Genomic DNA, 19,470 nt, shown 5'->3' on the forward strand with positions numbered 1-19,470 from the left:
GGAGAACTAACTTTAAAAAATGTTGGTGATAGCAAGAGTCACCACCGACTTTTATTTTATCCAATAAGGAAAGGTAAAAAGAACAGGAAAGACCTTTGAAAGATTTTGAGTTCGGGGGGTAGGTTATACAAAGGGAAGGTGTAAGCACCCTTTGTATCCATGGTTATCTATGGGCTCTTAATTGCTAAGCTCACTTTAAAATATTTGTTTTGTTTGAAAAGGAGGTGCCAAAAGGCAAAGTTTTTTATTCTTGTGTCAGTCCTCAAGAATATTTTTGAAAATTTGATTTGAAAAGAGTTTTTCGATGAGCAAGCAGTTAAGAGATATCTACCCTAGAGTAAAGTTTTTCTTGTTCTTTAAGTCTTAAGGAAAAGAGACTATCCATACCATTCGGGGTAGGAAGTCCTTTCATTGGATTTGAAAAGGGTTATCGAGAATTATCGTTCGCCTTAATGCTATCCATACCATAAAGAGGGTAGGAATTCTCAGGAAAGGATATAATAGTCATTTTAGGCAACCAATAAGGATACCTTAGCATTCAAAGGGACTGTTATCATGTAATCGAAGGCAACATCGAGGGACGAGGTCATTTTATATCGTAGGCAACATCGAAGGGACTATGATCTTTATGATGATTTTTGAATCGAAGGCAACATGCTAAGGTATCCCTACATCCGATAGACTTGACTATTTAATCGAAAGGCAGCATGAGAGAGATTACCTTAAAGGTGAGTGTGTGAACAAAAAGTGATTGATTAATTTAATCCTGAAAATTAGGGTTATCCTAGTTTGATTTTATCTTTCCATACAATCCTATTATTATCTAACAGTATATAGCAGTATAGGTGCGGAAGGTAAAGTGCGGAAAATAAAATCCTACGCTATTACATGGCTTTGGGAGAGATACATAATTATAAAATCTTTGCTGAAAATAAAATGCGGAAAATAAATCCTAATTACTATTACATGGCTTCGGGAGAGATACACAATTGTAAAACCTTTGCAGAAAATAAAATGCGAAAAATAAAAGTTCTAATTAAACTATTACATCCCATAGGCAGTTACATAATTTGTAAAAAAAAAATGCGAGGAAATTAAAATAGCGGATGAAGTAAAAAGTCGATAAAATATGAAAAGAAAAGGAAAAGATTTAGGGTTAAAAAAAAGATTTACTTGTTAATGTTAAACTAAATCTAATTTAATTAATGAAAATAAATCTAATTATCTAATTACGTACAAATTAAGTCTAATATAATTAAATCTCTAATTGATTTTAATTATTAACTCTAAAAAATCTAATCAAATCCTAATTACTAAATTAATCAAAATTATGTTAAAAAAATAAAATAAAATCAATTAAACCTAAATCTAATTATTTAAAAAAATATTCTAATTACTAAAGATAATCTAATTAAATTTTAAATTTTAAATTAATCCTAATTATTAAATCCAACCAAATCAAATAAAATTAATGTTAGGAAAAAAAATCAAATCAAACTAGAACTAATTTTTTTGTGTTTTTAATGATTTTGTAATGATTAAACTAATTAAAATATCCTAATTAAATTAAAATAAATTAATTGAAGAAAGAAAGAAAAAAAATTAATCGGTTAAAAAAAACCCTAAACCTAATTAATTAATGGAAATAAAGGGTTAATAAATAATTAAAAGTTAAAAGGTTAATTAATAAAATAAGAGAAATAGTGAAAAAGTGATGAAAATTGAGAGAAAAAAAGATTGAGGCGTGAAGGAGTGATGCGGATCCGGTTGATTCGTTGGTTCTGACTGAGTTCCACTTCTCTTTTATTTTCCTCTTCTACGTCTTTGTTAGATTATTTTCCATGTGATTTCATCTTCTTCCCCATATGTATTCTCTCTTCTCCATTCACACAAACAAAATCAAATCAAAAGAAAAACAATACTTTCAAAAGAATAATAATGGCCATCAATTGAACCAATAAAAAGCTAGCAAAAATAAAAAAAAAATAAACAACACCACCTGAGGGCTTCGATGGTAGTTTGTGGAGGAAAGATGCACGTTGAATCGCTCGGTTCTATGCTGGAGTCTTCGGCGGAGGTTGAACCGCTCGGTTCTACGGTTAGAGGAAGATATAAGTTCTTGAGTTTTTTGAAAGTGTTCTTGATGTTCTTCAATAAGCTATGAAGTTTTTATGATATTCATGAGAGAAAGTGAAATTTGATCTTGGAGAGAAGGAGGAGAAAATATTTTTTGTGTTTGTGAGAAGAGAGAGAGAGTGGGAGTAAAGGTTAGAATTGTTATGTCTAATGTGTAAAAATTAGTGATATTTATAGTGTAACTTAGGCCAACAAATATGGAACAAAAAAAATCAAATATTAGCTATTCATTAAAAACTTAAATCAAAAATAATTTGATTGTGATCTTTTAAATGATTAACTAATATTTTCTTAAAAAGATCTTTACTTGTTACCCAAGTTGTGAAAAATGTTAAAAATAGAACAAATAAATTAAAAACTTCCTTTTTTGTATTTTTTTGAATATTTTATGATTTTTGGTGATTTTTTGACTAAAAAATGCATAAAAGTGAAAATTGACTATTTTAAATGCCTATTTAATTAGTGCGAAAATTAAATTAAAATAAAAAAAAATGCAATTTTTATGATTTTTGAATAATGGAAATAAAGTAATAATTAAAATTAGAAAACAAATAAAAAAGGAGAAATGTTAGAAGTGATATTCGAGCCCGGGACCTCTCGCTCATGTACCTTTCAACCTCAAATCCTTACCAATTGTACTACGTCACTTATTCGAAATAAAATGACGTTTGCAAATGTATGAGGGCATATTTTGGGGAATGACAGTTGGTATCTAATCTCGGGACCTTGGAGTGCTTTGCTAGTTGTAGCAACCTGCCCTAAAAATTAAATTTAGAGTCGCCACCTATTCTACCAGGGCGAATAGGAAACCCTACGCAGTTTTAGAGAATTTCGGGTAAGTTATTATATTCGGGTCAGGGGAAGGTGTTAGGCACCCTTAACCCTTTCCTAAGGTTTTGAGTTTAAGGCAAAGGTTTATCGCTGAAAGTGTTAAGGTTTATAGCTAAGGAAATGAATAGGGTGAAAAGTGAGATTTTTGGGAAGGGGACTCGCCTTGGTTATCCAAGTGCCTACGTACCTCCTTATGGAGGATCAGAGTCTACGTAGTTCGGGGGAGGGTTGTACGCCTTAGAATTCATTATGAATGTACGAAGGCATTTTGAATTGCCTTATCGAAGTTTTGAAAATCCGTCGTTCGAAGATGAAAAAAGTGTTTAGGTGTGGCGTACAACCTTGATTTAAATATGTCCTATTAATCGCAATGATCAATAGGTTTGATCACCATAATTAACAGTTTTAATGAAGGATTGCTAACAATTCTAATCGATAGATTCGATTATCACTAATAGCAAATAAATGTATTTTAAAAAAAATTAAAAATTAAATTATTGTTACCCCTCATAATCAATAGATTTGATTAAAAATAGTAACGAATTGATACAAGGAAATGCTAATCATCGTAACCAATAAGATGGTTAAAACCTTTTAGCAAAAATAATCCTTATTTGAATTTAATAATCAAATAATTAGATAATCGATTATTACCCATCGCGACCAATAAATTTAATCTAAACGAATAATAAATTAAATTTTAATGTTTATTATATTTTAATTTAATTAAAAAATCAGATTATAAATATAAATAATAATTAAAACTTGATTATATAATTAATAAAATTATAAAACAAATAAATAGAGAAAAATTGGATTTTTATTGAGTGTGATTAAATTAGAGGGTCCATGGTATGGATATTCAGCCCTGGGCGTTAGATCTATGTGAGTGATGATCCTATGGCTAGATCCTGAAGGTACATAGTGGTCCATCTAACTGCTAGCGCATGGAATCAAGAAAGCTGGGTTTACATAAAAAATAAGGAAGTGAGGGATCGAACCCTCGTCCCTTGCCTCACACGCACGCTCACTTACCACCCCAACTGGCCAATTCATTCGTTTCATAAACGCTTTTGATACATAATATATGGTAACTACAAAATATGATAGAAACGCGTGCAAAAAATCAAATAGGCCAATGACGTAACGACACATCATCGTCTTCTTCATAAAGCCTGAAAAAACCTGCATATTTTTGCTACGATTTGGCTACAAACTCCTTCGTAGCAATTAAACCTGGTGTGGTGTCGTTTTCTTTTACCTCCCCGTTTCACTTGGGAGGACGGCACGCTAAACCCTTCACGCGAAATTTGGAAGGAGAATGCGCCCGTGGTGGGATGAATTTTATTTCAGTTCTTCCTACGATATCACACGAACTTTCTTATTTGTCCTACGAGTAGGAAAGGGAAAAAAAGATCTCAACTAAACCCTAGGAGTTTGCTAAGTGTGGGGATTTACACCTAGACTAGAAATTCTGGAGTCCGGGAGGTCGGTTATACATAGGGAAGTGTTTAAACACCCTACATATCTGTAGTACTCTACAGGAACCTTCTCTGTGTCATTTGTGTTTGTGTTTATTGCTAATGATTGGGAAAGTTTCTCCTTTGTATTAGGAGAGAGAATTGAATTGATTTTAAAAGACAGACAGACAGACAAACTGACTATTTTTGGTATTTTATTAGCTCGCTGAGATTCCTTGTGAACCTCATGCCTACATATCCCTAGTGGAAGTCAGAGCTTAATGTAGTTCGGGGAACTAACTAGGGAAATTAATTATTTTTGGTGCCTTGCTTGAAGCTCAAGGTTGAAGCTTGGAATTAAATCTCTGTTTACAGTAAAGAGACATGAAATTATCTCTACAGAGAGGTATTTGTACTATTCTACCACAAACATTTAAAGGAGTGACAGAATAACTGAATTCATTTCATTCAAGAGGGGGACCTTACTTGTGTATGTGCAAGTATACCAGTCAAATGCCTCTTAAATGAAAGAAAGATGCTCATCCAAATTAGGGAAAGTTACCACATGTCTGGGTTTTACTGCCAGCTCATGCCTTTCAAAATCCTAAATGGGAGACTTGATTAAAATTGAAATGAAATGTTTGTTTGTTTGAATGTGGTAGAGTAGTAAAAATATCTCTCTATGGAGATAAGCTATGTCTATCTACTGTATAAAAGATTTGACTTTTAGCTGGCTTGTATGAGGCCCAAGCTTGAGGCTTTTTGATTGATTAATTAATATTATTGACTCTAGGAGATGACTCCACTGGGAATTAATTACAGGGTATTTTTGTGTTCTGTACAAAGCCCAGAATTGAGGCTGACTCTACTTAGGGAGACTCTATTTGTGTGCCTTGTACAAAGCCCAAGGTTGTGGCTAACTGTTGAGGATAATTGAATGACTCTATTTTATGTGCCTTGTACAAAGCCCAAGGTTGTGGCTAACTCTAGCTAGGGGAAAACATTATTTTCTGCCTTGTACAAAGCCCAAGGTTGTGGCGGACTCTTAAATGAATTAAGTATGGATGACTATATGGGGAAAGATCCTAAGTGTTAGGAATCTTTGACACATGAAAGATATGGTTTATCTGCCTTGTACAAAGCCCAAGGTTGTGGCTACTGAGTGATGAAGGACTCACTGGGGAGACTCTATTATCTGCCTTGTACAATGCCCAAGGTTGAGGCTGACTCTTGACAGGGGAGTTTTATTGTTTGGGTGTCTTGTATGAAGCCCAAGGTTGAGGCTAACTGTTTTTGTTGGTTTTGACTCTACTGAGGAGGTTTTATTTATTAAAAGACTGTTTTTCTTTGGAAGCTAACCCTTTCCAGGGATTTGACTCAGCTGGTGAATTTGTCTGTTAAAAGACTGACTTTATCATGTTTTTTGGAGGCTGACCCTTTCCAGGGGTTCTGACTCTTTTGAGGAAATTATCTCCTAAGAGAATGAAATTATTTATTAATTAATTTTGGAGGCTAACCCTTTCCAGGGGTTTTGACTCTTTTGGGGAAATTATCTCCTAAGAGAATGAAATTATTTATTAATTAATTTTGGAGGCTAACCCTTTCCAGGGGTTTTGACTTTTTAGACAGATGTTGGAGGCTAACCCTTTCCAGGGGTTTTGACATTTTAGACAGATGTTGGAGGCTAACCCTTTCCAGGGGTTTTGATTAAAATGAATGGCAGAAAGATTATCTAATGGAGACTTCTTGTTTAAAGCCCAAGATGAAGGCTGACTCAATGCTGAGGATGACCAAACATGGATCCTAGACTCTGCTAAGGAAGATTGATGAAGATGAGGGTGACAGAGACTGTCCATGTCTCTCATTCCAAAAATGTACTCAATGTGAACTGAGACAAACTTAGCTTGTTTAAAGTCTGGTTTTAAATTGGAAGAAACTCACCAGGGTAGGCTAAAAGGTGACTAAAGACCTGTTCCTATGTTTATAAGAAACCTGATGGGTCCTTGTATACAAGCTCAAGAGGAAGCTGGAAATGCTTTTAAGAAGCCTGTGGGTCCTTGTACAAAGCCCAAGAGGAGGCTAATCGAGGGTCCTTGTTATAGCACAAGAGAAAGCTTATGTAGTTTTGAACTTATTTTGGCTCTAAGCAAATGGGTAAGAGGTTTCACCGGGAATAATTCCTCTTTGGGTGGATGTGTCCTATTATTTGGATTCTAAGGTTTTTGCCAAGATGTTTCACCGGGAATAATTCATCTTGGGGGTTTGAACTACAGATCTCTAATTAGGAAAGAGCCTTCACCGGGAAGACATTCTCAATCCTAGGTCATATTCCTATAATATATATATATAGTTTAACTGTCCTAGGGTTTATACTCAAACGTAGTTCTAAACTAATATATATATGCACAGTTTATATTTGACAGTAATTTAAATAAAGACTGTAAATTGAAAGCTTGTAAAGCCTAACCTGGATGGAGTGGAGGCCATTGAAGAAGTATGTACAGAGCCTCAACAGTATTTTTGTTGTTTTGTTGATAACAGTTGAATATATATATATGATAAACAGTTAATGGTTTTTTTTTTAAAACAGAAGAAGTGAAGATGGACAAAGGTCACATAGGTATCTGAAGAGTTTCACCGGGAATAATGCCCTTCAAATACCAGAGGAATGTTTTGAAAACAGAAAGAAGATTTTGAAAATACAGTTTTTAAAAACAAGCTAAGAAGAGAAGGTTTTTGGGACTTACACTCTATTAGAGGCCCAGTACTTTGCAGTACTGGTGATAAAAGCAGTTGAAAATGATTTGAAATGATATAAGGTTTTGTTGTTTGAAAACCTTAATCATCCGTTTAATCGGAGATTGATAACAGCTTTGAAAATTGACAAAAGTCAACTTAATTAAAGTAAAAATAAAGATTTTTACTTAATTAAGACCTAAATAATTAGGGTTTTATCATAAACTTATTTACAAAGTGATTAGGTTAAAATAAAGTGATAATATATATTTAAAGTATTTAAGAAAACACTTAAAACATACTATTTTAAACCTAATTAAAAACTCAAGAAATAAATAATATTTTTATGATTTTTTTGACTATTCACAAAATAGATATATTAAATAATAGGTGTATGAAAAATGAAGTGAAAATGATTTATTTTGATAGGTTAAATAAATATGTGAAGTTGTGAAGAGAAATGAAAGAAATTAGTGTTAAAAAATAAGTTTTGGCCCTTGGAGGGTTTGAACCCACGCCCTTGAGGTTACCAGCCCAAAACAACACCACTGAGCCAACGCGCGCTCAGTGTTAGTGACTTGCCTTCATTTGGTTATGTTTCAAAACAAGTTGTAAATCTCTGAAAAATAAAAGAACCAAAAAGTCTGGGGCGAGGGGGATTCGAACCCCAGACCTTTGGCATGAGGAGACTAAGAGCGCATGTGTGGCCACTAGGGCAAGTTATTCAGTCGTTAATAAAACGCACACCATTCAAAATAAAATAAACTCTCCCCTGAGAATTCAAATTTGCGCGCCACCACCATCTTCATCTTCAACCTCAAGCTCTCCATTTTTGAAATTCTGAACTTACTCGTTTCTCAACCATTTGCAACGATGTAAACATGAAACTTGCTCTAAATTCACTCACGATTCTAAATATGTAACTAACATGAACTATCATTAACTACATCTAATTAATTTACCAGAAATCGTGAAGAACCCTAAAATTTCAAAATTAAATTAAATGACTATACTGAAAGATAAATGGATGATGATAGAGGGTTTTCAATCCTCTGATGATGCTGAACAAGATAGAATCGAGCTATTTCACAAAGAGTACTTAAATTAAAGAGAGAGAGTTCAGAAACTTACCTCTGAAAATGGAGATCGTGAGGATGATAGAGAGCAACTGGGCTTGTATGAACGATCCCAAAAGCTTCCTTGTGGCTCAGTGATGCTAACTGAATGCTTGTAATGACCTCAAACCTCCTGAATTGTTCTATGGACCTCCCTCGATTTCAGCTTCAAGTGAACATGGAGGGTGTTGATTCTTGAGTTACAGATGAGCTGCAGCCATCTGGTTAGCTTCACTATGACCTGAGGAGTGTGTCTGGATGATTGGCTTGCCTTGAAACCTTCTGAATCACTCCATGGACCTCCAACTGCAGATGCTCCAAAGTGAGAGCAACAATGGTGTTCCTCCACCTACAGAAGTGATCCAGGTGCTTGGATCACCTCAAATGACCTCCCTTGAGATGTTAGAATGCTCACTTCCCAAAGATAAGCTCTGGTTTGAAGAAATCGATTCTTCTTGCCAAAGAACTTTGAAAAACAATGAACAAGAGAAGAGAAAGAGAAAGCAAGTAATATGGTTGCTTTGGTGTGTTTTTCTACTGAATTGTGCTCTCCTATTTATAGGCAAATGTCTCAGTACTGAGTGAGAGAGTGAGCTTGCTTAGTGAAGCAAGTTTGGTTTCTTAGCCATGAAGAAATTTCAAAGAATATCCAAGTGTGATCATTGCATTTTCGAGCCACCTCCCCTATCCATTGATTCTATCTGATCTTAGGGGACAATTCAGATGCAAAGTGAGCTCTAATTGGTTGATGAGAAGATTCCTTGGGTGATTCATCAATTTGCCATAAATTCTCAAATGTAATCATTACATAATCACATGTTCTTGTTTTAGGAATCTTCTTCAATTATCATGGCATGGTGAAAATGAATGCATGGCATGTTTGCAGATGTATTATGGGTCATGTAGCATCTGTATTTGAGGTCATGTGCACAAAACTTCAAAGTTCCAAAATGATGCATGACCTATAATTTCACTTCATGAGGCCAACTTTGAACAAGCATAACTCTTAGCTCAAATTGAATTTTGAGAAGGTTGAACACAATTTGGAAAGCCCTAAACATCTACTTTAAATCATTAGTTTATGTCTTCTTCAGAATCCTTTGGGAAATTTGTGAAAAATGAGGCCAAAGTTGGAAGAAAACTAGGTTAAAACACTTGGAAAAATTTCTAAGTGTTTATGACCTAAACTTCAAAATTTCCAAAACTTCATAAATGGTTGATCTTTTGAAAAAAGTTCCCTTGTAAGATGTTGTTTTATTTGGCAAGATCTACAACTTTCATGTTGGAAGTTTTTTGAGTTGTGTAGGTGAAATTTTGAGATCTCACCATGCCCTCAAAAACCCTAATTCCCGACTTTTCGCTCCTTGATGAATTTCTTTGAATTTCTTTGGCCAAATGACTTTGACATCCATATATTGATGATATTGATCTTTGAAAGTCATTTTTTGACCAAAAACCTTAAAAGTCAATGATGATCCTTCACAGTTGACTTTTTCCTGACAAAGTGAATTTTTGGGCTTTTGTGTAGAAATAAAATCTTCTCCCCAAATGGATGATATAAATGGATTATATGGAGGTAGTAGAGATCCTTGAATCATGTCTTGAGTTTTGGATTCATGCCCTGATCAGAAGTCAACTATCTTGGTGAATTAGGTCAAAACCCTAATTTGTCGACCATGTGAGAATAATGACTGTAGACTTTGAATTGAAGTGTGATGTCCAGTAGATCTTGTAATATGAGTTATTTGAAGATGATTGATGTCTTTGAATGATCCTCTGAGGTTTTTTAGGGTTTCCCAAATGTGATCCCTGATTTCAGTCCTTGATAGGCTCAAAACCCTAGTCTGGTGACCTGAGTAAACCTGTACTCATATGACTGGATGTCTAATCAATCATAGATGAGAAAAGTGAAGTTTTTGAGCCCCATGATTGTATTAGAGACTAGTCTTTGTATTGATTGATCCTTTGCCTGAGCTTTCTTGTCTTTGAGCATCCTCGATTAGGTACCAGATGGAGAAATGACTGCTCTGGGTACTTGTCTTGACCTGATGAAAAATCCTGAAGATATGTCATCTCAGGGGGGTCAAAAATTAGGGTATGACACCTGGGCCACATGAAAATCACCTACGAGCAATAAAAAATTTTCGCGACTATCCTAGTTTTTTCGTCCAAACCCCCTGAGCACGATAGCACCCCTAATTTCTCCTAATTTTACTCCTAATGAAAAACCCCAATTTCACACCCAAGAACCCTAATTCAGCCTTCAATGGCAAAACACGTTTGAACCATACAAACTCCAATTTAATAATCAAGAAACATTCATAGCATCGAAACAAAGCATGATACAAAATCAAATTCACCTAAACATGCATGAATTACCCTAATCGATTCAAAGTTTAGAATGACATACCTGGGCTTATATGGAGGTATTCTGAGGGTGTTGATGCAGCGTGATGATCCAAACACCTTCAGAATCCTTCAAGAAACGTTTTGCAATCCTTAGATCCCTTTGAAACACTTAAATTCTTCAAAATCGAAAGCAAGTTCTTGATGAATTTTTTTGTGTTCTTGAATATGCTCACTACTCAGAATTTCGTCCCCTATTCCATTGACCTCTCTTCTCTATTTATAGAGGAGTGTATTAGGTTAACTAACTTGCTTCCAATCTTTATATTTTGTGAAATTGATCTTTGATTGGAATTTGAATAAAATCTTTCTAAATTGGACCAATATTGCTCCTTCTCTTTCCAATCTCCTTGCACACGAATTTGTGTTGAAAATATGCCATAAATATTGATTGAAATTGATTATTATGAGGCCTATAACCAAATATTTGATTTTCTTTGATTTATATAACTTTAAATCATTATTTAAATAAATAAAAATCATATAAAATCAAATAAAAATACTACAATTCGTGGCAAATAAATTTGATGGCTTGGATAACTTGTGGACCAAGATTAAACCTTAAAAAGTTAGACCCATTTGCAAGAAACTTCAATTTGAACCCCTTTTACTTCACATATTTCCTTCAAAATTGCCCATCTTTGACAAGGCACATCTCCTTCAAGATGTCCTCTACAAGCCACTTTGGAACATATGTTTCATTTGGAGATTTTATCTTGATGATATGCCCTTTGACAAAAAACTGCTTTTGATTGACTTTTGAAAAGGACCTATAATCTTTTGCACCATATCTCCCAAATGAAGCATTTCTGGCCTTGGCATGTGAGAGACAAAGTTGTAGAGAATCCAATTTACTTCAAAATAGGCTTTGAGTGAGAAATTTCTGATGTTTCATGTGAAAGTTATGCCTTGTCAAAGTACAGTTGACTTTTTGGACTAAAACCCTAATTTAGTAACATTGCCCTTTGTTGATTTTGAAGCTTTTCCTCGATGAATCATGATCAACCTTTGATCAAATTATGAATGATACTTCATAAAATTATTGTCAACCAAGAATCAGGAGTTTTGACAATACCTTGACCATAGTTGACTTTTAGGTCAAACTAATCGACTATGGATCATCTGAGCCAATGAATGAGCAACCTTTGGAATTGAAGCTTGACTTTTGGCATGGAGATCTTTTGAAACATACTGAGCCATATGAGATCCATTGGGAACCTTGGTTCATCACTTTTCTTAGGAGAATGCAAAACCCTAGTTTAGGAGGTCCTTGATTAGGAGGAAGCCTTAAGTAAACCCTTGAGCCTTGAGTCATTGAAGATGAAATGGGGAGGGCAAATTTTTGGGTATGACACTAGCGAAATAGATGGGTCTCTATCCTTCTAGGTTTTATCAGATAAGGGCGGCGCTGACTGCTTGGGTGGCGACGAATAGGTATAGGTAAAGGATTTCCCCAACGCCGGGCCTCGAGAGGACAGGCGAGCACGAGAGAACTTGTTTGAGATGGGAGAGGGCATGCTTGCATTCGTCCGTCCATTCGAACGCAGCTTCCTGTTAGAACAAGATTTATTTTGATCAATATTCTTAGTTTTCATGATGACATTATATATGAATTTTGTATAAGACAATGTGGTACTCTAATCCTATGCATTTTCCATTTCAGGATATATAAAGAGTATGCACAAATTCAGCGCAAGAAGCACTGACTCAGAAGGTTCAATTATGCAACATCAGAACATGATCTCGCAAGACATCAGAAGATGGTCAAGAAGAATCAGAACATGGGCTATGAAGCATCAGAAGAACTTGAGTTCAGAAGCAGAAGCATTGAAGTTCTCATGGTATCACGCTAAGCACTTCAAGGTCAGAAGACAAGAAGATGCTCTGCACCAAGCTGAATGACTCTGATATTCAAAAGTTGTATCTATAGAGATCATATCAGAAGCAAGTACAAGATGACAGGCTACGCTGACTGACAAAAGGAACGTTAGAAGCTATTAAAGGCAAAGTCAGTTAAAGCAGGAAAAGCAAGGCTTGAGGTACTTGACAAAAGAGTGAAACATTAAATGCAATGATGTACGGATCACACAACGCATTAAATGCTCCCAATGTTCATCTTCTCATAACGCCTATAAATAGAAGTTCTGATGAAGAAGCTGAATACAACACTTACGCAAAATACAGAAATGCTGTCAATTTGAAAAGCTCTCAAACTTCATCTTCAACCTCACATTACTTTTGTAATATCTTAGTGAGATTAAGCTTAAAACTTAAGAGAAATATCACAGTTGTGATTATAGCTTATTAAGAAGCATTGTAAAAGTCTTGTAAGAATTTGTTTACATTCATTTGTAAAGGAACTAGAGAAGATCATGTTGTGATCGAATTCTCTAGAAGTCTTAGAAGGTATCTAAGCATTGATTTCCTAGAGTGATCAAGTTGTGATCAGAATAATCTATAAGACTTAGAAGGTATCTAAGTGGAAAACCATTGTAATCAAGGTTGATTAGTGGATTAAATCTTCAGGTGAGGTAAATCACTCTAAGGGGGTGGACTGGAGTAGTTTCGTTAACAACGAACTAGGATAAAAATCATTGTGCAATTGTTTTTATCTTAAGAGTTTTTAAAATCACACTTATTCAAACCCCCCTTTCTAAGTGTTTTTCTATCCTTCACTTCCTTTCGTAGAAGTTTGAAGAGGGGGAGAGCGTGCTAGGCAGACTTGGTCACGAATCTGGACAGTGACGTGAGCATTCCGTTCAAGGATTCGATAGATTTTTTCGAGTTTGGCATAGGGAAGTCTGAGAAAGCCCTGCATTTTTCTGGGTTCGCTTCAATCCCTCTTTCTGTTAAGTAGAAACCGAGGAATTTACCAGCTCGGACTCCGAATGTGCATTTTTCGGGGTTGAATCTTATTTTGCACTTCCGTGCCTGTTCGAAGACTTTTTGAGATGGAGTGCATGATCAGTTTCCTCTTGGGATTTGACGATCATGTCATCCATGTATACTTCGAGCATATCGCCAATTTCCGTTCGGAACACTTTGTTCATCATTCGCTGGTACGTTGCTTCGGCGGTCTTTAGGCCGAAGGGCATTACGTTGTAGTAATAGTTGCCTGATTCGGTCATGAAAGCCGTATATTTCCTGTCCGTTTTAAACATGGGTATTTGGTTGTACCCATAATACGCATCCATAAATGATAGTAATTTAAAACCGTCGAAATTATCTACTAATTTACCTATGTTCGGTAAATGATAAGAATCTTTTGGGCAAGCCCTATTAAGATCGGTGTAGTCAATGCACATGCGCCATTTTCCATTGGACTTTTTCACAAGTACAACATTGGAGAGCCAAGTAGTATACTTGGCTTCCGATATGAATTTAGCCTCTAAGAGGTCCCTAACAGCTAATTCGGCGGTGACCGTCTTCTCTGGGGACTACTTTCTTCTCCTCTGAGCGACGACTTTACAGGTCGGGTCGATTTTCAGGGGATGGCAAGCTACTTTAGAGTCGAGGCCGGGAATTTCGGCTGCGCTCCAGGAAAATAGGTCAGCGTTCTCACGTAGGTAGGCCTTGAGTTGTTTTCTGGCCAATTCGGGAAGATCCGTCTCGATCTTGACTCCCTTGGTCGGATCTTCCCCGAGAGTTATCAGCTCTAAATCTCCGTCCGGGATAGGTCGTAGGCCTTCCTCCGATTTCTTCACCTCAGCTTTCCCCTCGGATTCTTTAAAGAAGCGACTGTCTAGGTCGATAGTGTCGATGCGTGACATTGGTTTGTAGGGCTTGGGGCACGCGTTGGGCGTTGCTTTATCTTGGATTTGAGAGGTTATTTTTATTGAGTTGATGCCTTTGGCGGATGCTTCGAAGCATCTCCTGTCCGCTTCGGTGTCTACGTGGAGTGTGGCTACTTGTCCCTTAGTCGTGTAGTACTTGAGTTTGAGGTGAACAGACAAGGGGATGACAATTGGTTCAGCCAGTGTGGGTTGTCCCAAGATGTATTGTTAGATCGGGGGGCATTCGATGACCAGAAACTGGACTTTGATGGCCCTCATGCTTTCCGCTGACCCAACCGAGACAATTAGTTCGACGAATCCCCACGGCCTTGTCACGGTGCCGTTAAAGCCTTGTAGGTTGGAGCCTACGTAGGGCGTGAGGTGGCGGTCGTCCAGCTGTAACATTTTGAACAACTGGGAGTACATAATGTCTACTGAACTCCCTTGGTCGATCAAAATTCGGTGCACGTCGAAGTTGGCCATCCGAGCCCGGATGAGGAGACGGATGGTGGCGTTGGGGGCACCACCCGACAATTCTTCCTGATAGAATGCAATGGGGGAGGAGCCGTTCTTGGCGAGGTCGAGAGTTGTGGCTTTGCTCGAGTTCGCTGAGATTATCTTGTCGAACTTTCGTTTTATAGACCCGATGGTGAGTTTGCTGAATCCTCCTCCAGAGATGACCATGGCGGAAGGGAAGAACTCCCACGGGTTGTGAGAAGAGAGGGGGAGGATATTTTCGCCCAGTCGGGAAGTTAAATGTCATACCCCAAAATTTTTCCATCATATTTCAAGCTATTTCGATTCAATTGACTTTCAAATGCTCAAGAACTATGCAAGAATTTGGCTCACTTACGTGTCTCCTAAGCAACAAGCCTCCAACTAGGGTTTTGTCTCTCTCCAAGTAAAATCAGGTTCTGATACCTCAGGTGGACTTTATGGCCTCTCATATGCTTCAAAGTGTCCTCATGCCAATTTTCAAGCCCTGATTCATAAGATTACTCATTCAACAGCTCAAATGATCAACAGTCGACCAATTTGACCTAAAAGTCAACTATGGTCAAATCACATTCAAAACTCCTTATTTTTTATAAGCATCAACATTTTGAAGTTGCATTCATCATTTGATCAAGAGTTGATCATGATTCATTAAGAAAAGCTTCAAAATCATCAGAAGTCCAAGTTACTAAATTAGGGTTTATAGGAGAAAGTCAGCCCAACTTTGACTGATCATATCTCTCTCATTCTTAATCAGAAATTTCCTAACCAAATCTCATTCTCAAGGAAATTCAATTCTCTACAACTTTGATGTTGGGCCCAAAATCAAGAAATGCACCATTTGAGAGATATGAGCTAATACATTACAGGTCCTTCTAGAAGCTCTCAAAAAGATATTTTTCGTCAGGAGCCATATCTTGAATATAAAATTCTCAAATGCAAAAAAGGTTCCAAAGTGACTTGTAGAGGACATCTTGGGCTTTCCAAAAAATCCTAGAACACTCGCATATCATAAAAATTGAGAGTGTTATGACTTGTTGAAGTTGACCAACTTTGAGAAAGTGCATAAAGTGAATATTGAGCAAAATTGAATTCCTTCCAAATGAGCCTATCTTTTTATGTTTGAAACTTGTTTCTAACATGGCCCACGACTCTTAAGCCCATTCGTGCATTATTCCTTTATTTATTTTATTTATTTCTGATTTTTATTCATTAAAAGTCAAATTTAATAAATTAAATAATAGGAAAATATAAAAGATTGCATTTGCTTATTTTCCAATCAAATATTGAAGCTCCAAATCGTTTCAAATCAAAGGAAATTTCGTGGAGATATGATTGACAGGAAATTGAGACAAAAATAACAAGATTTCATGCAAATTTTCAACAAATCTTTTGCAATTTCTTTCTCTCATCAGTCACTCAAATCCAAGTCCATTCAAACCCTAATCTAATCCATTATATATACTCAACATATTCAGCCCTAGAGGAGGACGAAATTTGGAGGTGAAGAGCAAGAATAATAGGGTTTTCAAAGGGTGCAAAACGTCAAAAGAATTAGGGCAAGCTTGTTTCCTTCGTTCAAAGCAATCTAGAGGCAAGTAGAGGTATCATTACACTTCTGAGCTATCACAAGGTAAGTCCAAGTATTGGTAAGCCTTAAGCACGCGTGAGATCCATGTATCACCATTAACAACTTCATGCATATTTTCCATCTCTCATATTTTGCTTTTTGTTGTGTTTTAATGTGAGCTAATGATATGGTTGAGTCTCTGGTATTATTTAGGATACAATGATACCCTTATTTTGAACATCTAACGTGAATGACGTGAGACACCATGTTAGGGCAAAAGGAAAGAGAACTTTCGGATTCCATGACACGCTTCGCTTCAGGCCAAACCAAGTCACCAATGGACTTAGGAGGTCTGATTTAGGGGGATAGGGTCGTTCTTTGCCATTTATTCATGTGATTTTGCAGGTTCCAAGAGTGCAGAAATAAACATGGAGAAACCAAGGAAAATCCGCAGGAAATTGCGTGGGAAATTCTGCAACAGAATCCGTAGGTCACAAGGTAGAAGATGATGACGTGGAAGGCTGGACCTTTGGACTACGCGTGTGAGATGTTGATTTGTTGGTCAACAACTACGAAGCGCTTCCCCAAGCGTGATTGGCCAGTCAACCTTCTCATAATCTCTCTCTCCTTCTCATTCGTGGGTTAGATAAACATGGGGTCCAGACTGACTCACTTTTTGACTTCCACTAACCCAGCTTTGTTTTGTATTTATTTATTTATTTATTGGTATATTATTAATAAGTAACGATTTCAGTATAGCTAGAAAGAGAGAAAGATTGGTGTTGCTCTGGACCTGTGTTCGATCCTTACCAGCGACGTTCACTTATTTTTACCAATTCAACATGCTAGATCTAGTACAACCGTCAACGCGCACGCCTATGGTACACACAACATCTCTACCGCTAGATCTCCATAGACACGGATCTGAGGGCCTGGGAACGAGCTTCCATGGTATACTATCAAGAGATTTCCACACCAAATCAGTGCTCTGTTTGTTTTTCTTGCTTTTTTTCTATTTGTGCTTTGTTTTGTTTTTTTTATTTTTCTCTTCAAAACTAACATAAATCCTTTCTAACACAAATAAAAAATAACAAAAATTAGGATTAACCTTTTGATTAGTGATTTCTAATTTAATAATTAGATTATTTTACTAGTAATTTCCATTTAGTTAAATAATGTAGTAATTAAGATTAACTTTTATTTAGTAATTAGGATTGATTAACCTAGATTAAATAACTAGGATTTATTTTCTCGCACTTTAATTTTCGCATCCCCCATTTTGGTTATGTATCCCCCTAATCCCGAAGCTCTGTAATAGCGTAGGATTTACGTTTCTGCATTTTATTTTTCTGTATGATATTAACTGCGTGGTTAGTAAAATAGGGAGTGACAAAACAATTAATCGAATTTAGCTCACCCGATGCAAAGATAAATATCTGAATCTAACTCACATGATTGATGCACCCACACACCTTTAAGGTAATCTCTCTTATGCTACCTTTCGACGAATAATAGTCAAGTCCCTCGAGCGTAGGGATACCTTAGCAAATGTCCTTCCGATTTAAATTATCATAGTCCCTCCGATTTAAAGATCATGGTCCCTTCGATGTTGCCTACAATATAAAATAATCTCGTCCCTCGATTAAATGATGATAGTCCCTTCGAATGCTAAGGTATCCTTACTGGTTGCCTTTATGACTATTCATATCGCATAGGACTTCCTATCCTCTTTATGGTATGGATAGCCCCTATGATGAATCGATGACCCTCGATGACCCGCACATCCAATGAAAGGACTACATACCCTCATTATGGTATGGATAGCCCTTTCAAATGAAAGACTTAAAGAACAAGAAAGACGAACTTAGGGTAGGTAGCTCTTAACTTCTTCCTCGCAACAAATTCCAAAATGCTTTTCACACGTCTTTTCAAATTACTTTAAAAAAGCCTACACTTATTTACAAGTTAAAGTCCTTATCCAAATCTTTTACTATACACACACTAAACTTTTTCAAACGATTCAAACAAACAAGTGAGCTAAGCAATTAAGAGCCCATGGATAACCATGGATACAAAGGGTGCTTACACCTTCCCTTTGTATAACCTACCCCGAAACTCAAAATCTTTCAAAAGGTCTTTCCTGTTCTTTTTGCCTTTCCAATTGGATAAAATAAAAGTCGGTGGCGACTCTTGCTATCCGTAACATTTTAAAACGTCAGTTCTCCCACCATATTACACATGGCCACTTGCATGGCAGGCGTATCCTCTGCAGGTTTTTCCTCGACGACCGGTTTGGCTTCATGGGCAGCCTCTTGTTTCTTTGCGTATTGTTTCAGGTGTCTGTTTATGGTGATTTCCGGTAAACAACCGCTAGTCTTCCAAATTATAAATATACTTTGGTTACTCGCAGGATCGACTAGATTGATCCTAGGACATGTGTCGAAAAGTTGTCTTTCAGAATGATTTGATTCATGTTCTTTTGGCTTTTATTGGTTTATAAGATTACGTTGTGAATGTATAAATAACTTTGCGAAATAAATTAAATGAATGTACGACGAAAAGTAAAGTGGTTAGACAATAAACGTAAGTAAAACTTCGACAAGAATGTAAAAAAGAATGTAAATTGTAGGAATGGAAAGACTTAACGAAAAAGTAAAGGAATGTAAAATACTTCGATTTTATAATGAAAATACAAACATATGTAAGGTGTTGGTGTTACACGTACATTTCTCAACGAAAACTCTTTCTCTTAACGCTTGATACTTGAGTGATTTGTGAGTAATTTGTACAAAATGAACACCATGGATCCTGATACTAAGACCCTTATTTATACTAATTCGACCCTAACGGTCCTACACTAACGAAATGCCACGTTGCCTACATGCATGTGTTTCGAATCCATGGGGCGCCATCTGTCCTCGTTGGTTTAAACAGAACATTTCGAAATT

Source organism: Vicia villosa, linkage group LG1 (genome assembly GCF_029867415.1).
Source record: "Vicia villosa cultivar HV-30 ecotype Madison, WI linkage group LG1, Vvil1.0, whole genome shotgun sequence".
NCBI classification, from domain to species: Eukaryota; Viridiplantae; Streptophyta; class Magnoliopsida; order Fabales; family Fabaceae; genus Vicia; species Vicia villosa.